This window comes from Hypanus sabinus, chromosome 8 (assembly GCF_030144855.1).
Source record: "Hypanus sabinus isolate sHypSab1 chromosome 8, sHypSab1.hap1, whole genome shotgun sequence".
In the NCBI taxonomy this organism is placed as follows: Eukaryota; Metazoa; Chordata; class Chondrichthyes; order Myliobatiformes; family Dasyatidae; genus Hypanus; species Hypanus sabinus.
This window is the reverse complement of record NC_082713.1, coordinates 70076603-70083645: the sequence shown is the minus strand read 5'-3', so window position 1 is coordinate 70083645 and position 7043 is coordinate 70076603.

The window sequence follows — 7043 nt, the reverse complement described above, 5'->3', positions numbered from 1 at the left end:
ACCAGCATTTTGTGTGTGTTGTTGTTTGAATTTCCAGCATCTGCAGATTTCCTTGTGTTTGCTCATTAAAGATGAAGTTACTTTTTACCTTTTTAACTATTATTTAAGGCACAATGCAATAATATCCTGAATTATACCACTAAATATACTTGTACTATACTAACACCAGTGTCACTGAGAATGCATTTTTAATGAAGATTCAAGGCTTATCATCTCCATGTTCCCATATGTAAAGTTATAACAGTACATGGCTTCCCAATGAAAAGACTTTCTCTCACGATGTTTCTATTTTTTGTACCTCATGCATATTCTGTCCTCATCAATACAGGTAAAATATACGTTATATATTTCTAATATCCATAGAGAAGGCATAAGAAAATTGGAGCACACAAGTTGTGACTGTGAACAAAGTTATTGGAGAGACACTGAAGCTGGTGGATATAAAAGTCTTTATTCAGCATTCAAGCAGACATCATACTAGAGACACTCTGGGAAGATTATCCCTGAGCCAATATTACCTGACATTTTTATATGCTAAAGATCAAAGATAATGACAGGACACTTCTATAGTTACAATGCATCCATATGCTTCCTTTGAATTATATATAACTTTCAAGCACCTAGGTCTTCATACCAGCATTCTAGACACCCAAAATGAATGTTAATCACCACTGTCCTTGAGCTGCATTCATGCATATGCAGACATTTCAGGCCACCGGGATATTTCTTGGATGTAGTTACAGACAGGATGTCAGAGGTAAATTTTTCACACAGAGAGTGGTGGGTGCATGGAATGCACTGCCAGCAATGGTGGTAGAGGCAAATGCAATAGGGTCTTTTAAGAGACTCTTTGAAAGGTACATAGAGCTTAGAGAAATAGAGGGTTATGTGGTGGGAAATTCTAGGCAGTTTCTAGAGTATGCTACATGGTTGGCACAACATTGTGGGCCGAAGGGCCTGTAATGTGCTGTAGATTTCTATGTTCTATGTTTCCAGGTTTGCAGTCAAATCCAATCTATATCTCCAGGAAGACCATTGTTCTGAGCTGCATTTTAAATTCAATCTACAATCCACATTCTCACTGTCCTTATTCTTCTTGGTAGAAGAGGTTGTAAGTTTGTGGGGTTTGGTGCAAGAAGAATCTGAAAGTCTTGGTAAGTTGCAGTGATGCATTTTATGGAAAGTATCTGCTGCAGCGTGGTTGAAATGTTTTTTGCTGCAACTTGCATTTTGTTAGACTTATCTGATATTTGCCCAATGTGGAACGTTCCTTAGATTTGCTCTTTGCATTGTCACACAACCTGAGAAGCTGCAAGGTGAATGGAACATAGAACAATCCTCAATGAACAAGCCCACTCTGAAAATGCAGCGAAAGATGATTAAAGAAACTGAGTGAATTGTAGTGATCGGGTATGAGTTTGGAGCTTGAAAACATTTTTGTACTACACTTTCCAATACATTGTGCACAATTGAAACGATGCTGGTGATTAATTAGACATGGTTTCCAAAATCCTACATATTTGGTTGGTTTGGCTAGCTTTTAAAAGGAAAATGATTATCATTATTGACTGGATACTATTGTTATAGATTTTTGAAAACAGTTTGAGTCGAGGTCTTCTTAATCATCTTTGATATTATATTGGAATTCTGTTGTGGTCAAATTTTTATTTCTGTTCCAAAAAAAATGGAAATTTCTTCATATCATGTAAAGTTAACTAAATTTGTTTTGTGACCGGATGACAGGAATCATATCAAGAATGCATTAGCATTTCCAACTATTGTTGTTTACAAAAAAATTACGTCTTATATTTTGCATTTGAGTGCACTACACCACTAGCACATGTAGTACCACTGGAGAGGTTCATTGAACCCCTGCATCCCATTAATTGTCACGAATGGTTTTAGCAGCACTATAAATCAATTGTGAAATCTCTAGCTACAGTATGTTTCTTCTTTTGTTTATTATTGTTTCAATTGTTTTCCACCTCATTTTATCTTAGAGTTAAGGGTTTTTTTTCTTTTTTCTTTGTTACTGCGTATGTAATCAAAAGGGCTTCTTTGTTTTGTTAACTAGCAGGAATGCTTCTTTGTTGCGAGAGAGTGCTGGAAGCTTGTTTGGGTTAAAATTTACTGATAACGAGAATTGTATTCCTTTGTAAACCAAATGGGGATTAATGTCCTTTCTTCTGAGTCTGTAAGCTTTTGTTGACGGGCTTTTGGGCTGATCGGCACAAGGGGGTTGAGAGAGAGGACGCAATGCTGTAAGCTGGGCGAGGAACGGACGCCAAGCGGGGGTCTGAGGCCAGGAGGTACTCCGAGGATGGGGGATGAAGCTAGATGTGCTTGGTTGACCACTAGGAGGGTCCTGAGCTGCGAGTCGAGGAGTTTGGAGGGGGTCGAATGGTGGCCAGAAGACTTCAGTAATTGAGCTCCAATGGTTGTGCACGAAGTGGTTTGGACTTTGATAAGTTTGGCGCCTTTTCTTTATTTTTTCTCTTCATATGTACTGTATTGATATTAATCACTTAGTTATAGTAACCTTTATAAATTGTACTTATTTAATCGCTTATGGTGTACTGTCTGTTTTTGGGCGAGGCGGGGACATCACACAGCATCCACACCAGCCGAAGGCTGCTCCCCCTAGACGAGAATGAGCTGAGCGAGCCTGAGGCGACCCAGGGGGTTACATTAGAGTCATACAGTGTAAATTCAATTCACTATGTCCATTCTGACCATCAATTACCCATCTACACTAATCCCATTGGGCCATAACAATTCAGGTGCTAGTTTATATACTACTTGTATGCTTTGTGTTGGGCTTGGCATAGTTCTTTACACTCCAAATTAAACCAGGCCTTGTTGTTCCTCAAGAAGATTACAGTCAAATGAGGCATAAAGTGGAACAAATTTACATATGGGTAAATCAAAAAGATGATAATTTCTCCTTGGCTTTTTTAAAAAAAGCATTGCCTGCACAAATCTTGGATTTCGATGAGATACTGTACTAAGGATCCAAGTTTTCTCCGAAGTATCTATAAAACAAGTCATGACACTAAAGCAACGCACAAAATGTTGGAGGAACTCAGCAGGTCAGGCAGCATCTATAGAGACGAATAGATAGTTGATGTTTTGGGCTGAGACCTTCTTCAGGACTGAGAAAAATGGCAGTAGACGCCAGAATAAGAAGTTGGGATGGAGGGGGTGGGGAAGGAGGCTAGCTAGATGGTGTAAGGTAAAGCCAAGTGGGTGGGAAAGATTAAGGGCTAGAGAAGAAGGAATCTGATAGGAGAGGAGAGTGGACCATAGGAGAAAGGGAAGAAGAAGGAAACCTAGAGGGAAGTGATAAGCAGCTGAGAAGAGGTAAAAGGCCAGAGTGGGAAATAAAAGAGGGGAAAGGGAGGGAATTTTTTTTACCAGAAGGAGAAATTGATATTCATGCCATCAGGTTGATAGGTACCAAGATGGAATAAAAGGTGTTGCTCCTCCACTCTGAGGGTGGCCTCATCTTGGCACAAGAGGAAGCCATAGACCGACACCTTGGATGGGAGTGGGAATCAGAATTTAAATGTTTGGCCACCGCAAAGTCTTACTTGTGACAGATGGTGGGGAGGCGCTTGATGAAGCAGTCCCTGAATTTACAAATCGTTTCAATAATATAGAGGAGGTCGCATTGAGAGCACAGTAGACTACCCCCAGTAGCTTTGCATGTGGAAGGACTATTTGGGACCTGGACTGGTGGTGTGGGAGGAGGTACATCTGTAGGTGTAGCATTTAGACTGCTTCAGACATAAGTCCCTGTTGAGAGGTTAGTGGGGAGGGATAAACGGACAAGGGAATTGCAGAGGGAATAATTCCTGCATTAAGTGGGGGAGGGAGGGTGATGTCTATGTTGAAGACATGGGCTTGGGTACTATATTATGTTGAAGATCTACTTTATAGTCTGATTCATTCCTCTTCTGTACCAAACTAAAGTAAAAACAAGTTAAGTAACTGCATGGATTGAAAAAAGTTTCCTACAAGGGTTTCTAAATTTTAAAAGGTTTCCATTTACTTGCATGCACATTAGGGTCCTGACATTATGGAAGTGTCCTAGTGTGAAAAGCATGGAAATGCATTCTTTGAACATAATTTGGGATTTGCTTAAATTCCCTTTTTATAACATCATGCAACATTTCAAGATGCAGGTTAAATAAATCTCCCAGATTTAAAAAAAATAGCATTGGCTACTACTTACTTAGGACCAGTAAAACTCCATTTTCTTAAAAGTCTGACAATAACATATTTAGATAGCAGGAACAGAGATTTGAATTTGATATTTTTAAAATCAAGTTTGAAAGGAAAAACAACCATATTATAATTTTTATAAAATATAATCTGGGTTTAGGTGGGATAGATCTGACAGACATTGGTGGTTATTCAATGAATTCACAAAATAAAATCCAACCATTTAATAATTATGATGGCTGGTTCTTTGCTTGTGAAGATCAAGAGGGAAAGGTATCCTCAGGAGCGACAACACAATCGTTGGTGACTGTAGAGACCGATTCCAGATATGTAGACCCTGGATCAGTATGGACACGGGAACAGATGGGATGCAGGTAGTTGGGTAGTAGGATCCACCCTGCGTCTCCTCTTCTCTTCAGCGGTCACTCTTCTAGATTCCTCAAAATTCCTGGCTGCTCCATGGATCAGCATTCTCCAGCGCTGTCTAAGCCAGCTGCTGCCATTCTTTGATCTCGATATTTACCTGAGAGAGCTGCTGCTTAAGTTGTTCTGTGTGCCTCGTCCAGCCATTTATTGTCTGTTTTAATTACAGTACTAATGTTTTTAGATTTGAAAGCTGTGATTTATGTTTCTGTAATAAACTCTTCATACCTGTACGTGGATCCAGAGAACATTGGGTTCCAAGATTCTTAGAACACCTTGAATAGGCCAATTGTTGTTTAATGAGAATCGTTAATCATTTAGATCTCTTTGTATTTTTTTTCTCAAGTGACTTGCTTTTGTAATGCAGTCTCTTGATACTTTCAATCTGTTTAAACTTGTTAAGTTAATTTTGATAGGCCTGGGGATTCCATGTTACTTGTATAATTCATGCCGACACCTGATGAGTGCTAATTGCGGGGTCCTAGTTTTGAGAACGTTACGTCTCATGGTGTCGCTCAGTTGAGCCACGGATGTTGAAATTCTTATGAATAAACTGTCATTGCCATCTCTACATTGGAGTCTGTCTTTCTTCTGCACTTGGGTTCTGATATTGCCAGCGCACATCATGACAGTTTTTTATGTTTCCTGTCACAGAGATGCAGAATATTATGAAAATCTATTCCTCAGACTGCGTTCCTTGTCATTCAAAATCTGACTGCCTATCAATAGCAGATAAGTAGATCAAAATGCATTATTTGTCCATCCTGCTGACTGTCTCTATAATGCATGCTTTTGATAAATGGACATCAAGGCACATTGAGAAAATCCTAATTTTACGCAATGAAAGAAAGTAAGTGACAGCAGCTCAGCAGCCAATTTTCCATCTTTCCTGATTTAATTATCATTGAAGACAAAGAGAGGGGAATATGAATCGGCTGCACATTTGGTATCATGCATTTTACAGATTACACTACATCAAAACCTAGCCCATTTCTTGTGACCCTAATGCTTTTTTAAATATAGGAAATCAATGTATAATCATGATATATTGTAATTAGATCTTCACCTATAGATATTTATTTTCATTTTTAGCCTATCAAATAAAGAAAGTAAATGGCCAGACAATTCAACAGTCATTTTCTGTAAACACTGACTGTATGATTGGAGGACAAAAGCTTGTTTCTGTGAAAATACTGAAGGTCAGATGCAGGAGAAACAAAAATACTGCAACTGATAGTGATTGCAGATTTTCCAACCTTCACCTGCAAGGTGACTGTAATTAAGACTGTCAACCAAGAGTGACAAAGTTTTTTTCCCCCAATGTGGAAGTATTATGGAACAGATAACTAACACAGGGTAATAAAATCACATATTTTAATTACACCCTTGAAGAAGAATCCTGATTGTGGTACAAAGATTCTGGAAGCTGTGTTGATCAGAATACAAACAGGGAGCTTGACACATTTGCCAAAGGTACACCATATTCAGGACACAAAATATTTTTACGATCTCTATCTCTCTGATGGTTGTGTATCCAGATAACAGGTTCTGTTTCTAACTAAACTATATGAAAAAAATCAAGTATCACAGTGTGTTTCAGGTCTGTGACAATATTTAAAGTATTTCTCTCCATAGGTCAAAAAAATGTGATAATTGCTCAAGTCTAACAGGATGGGAAGTGTATTTGTCACATCTTTTTTCTTGGTAATTCTATAAACCTGTTAACACTTTTCTCATCAAAACAGTAAGTGTTAATTTTAACAAATACATGATCCCTGCAGCCATTGGCTAAAAGTTCCTCCCCATAAGTTTGACTTTATTTGCTTATTTTTGCTAGAATTATTTTATATCCTCTAGGTGCTAGAGAAAAACACAACTCTCCCACAGAGGTGGAAACATAGAGAGAACATGGTTTGAGGTTTTAATCAAACAGAATCTACTATTGTGCCAAGGGCATCAGCATGATTGTGTAAAAAAACAATATTCAAGTTCAGAAAACTGAAGTGTAACCTTGACAACAGTTTCCAAGTGCAGTACTTGCTTTTCACTCCCCTCAAGAGTGGCTTTTAAAGAATGGGAAGAACACATCAACGGTACTTAACTTGCTATGAGTCCAATGATCTGCATTTCAGTGGATTGAAAATGTCGTAATACAATTTTTGCCAATGCCCTCAGTGTACCATCTTTCTTTTAAGTGACTGAATGGAAAAGCAAAAGTAATGGAACTTCCCCAAAGACTCAACTAATAAACCCACATTCAGAGATTTGACTGAGCTACACACAGCACAGTTTGTTTCTGTGATAAACCGGCTGACCTCTTATAGGATTGGACTTGACCATTCTTTCATCCCAGCAGATCTCCTGATACTCTCAATTTCCTCTGACCTCAGTCAGTT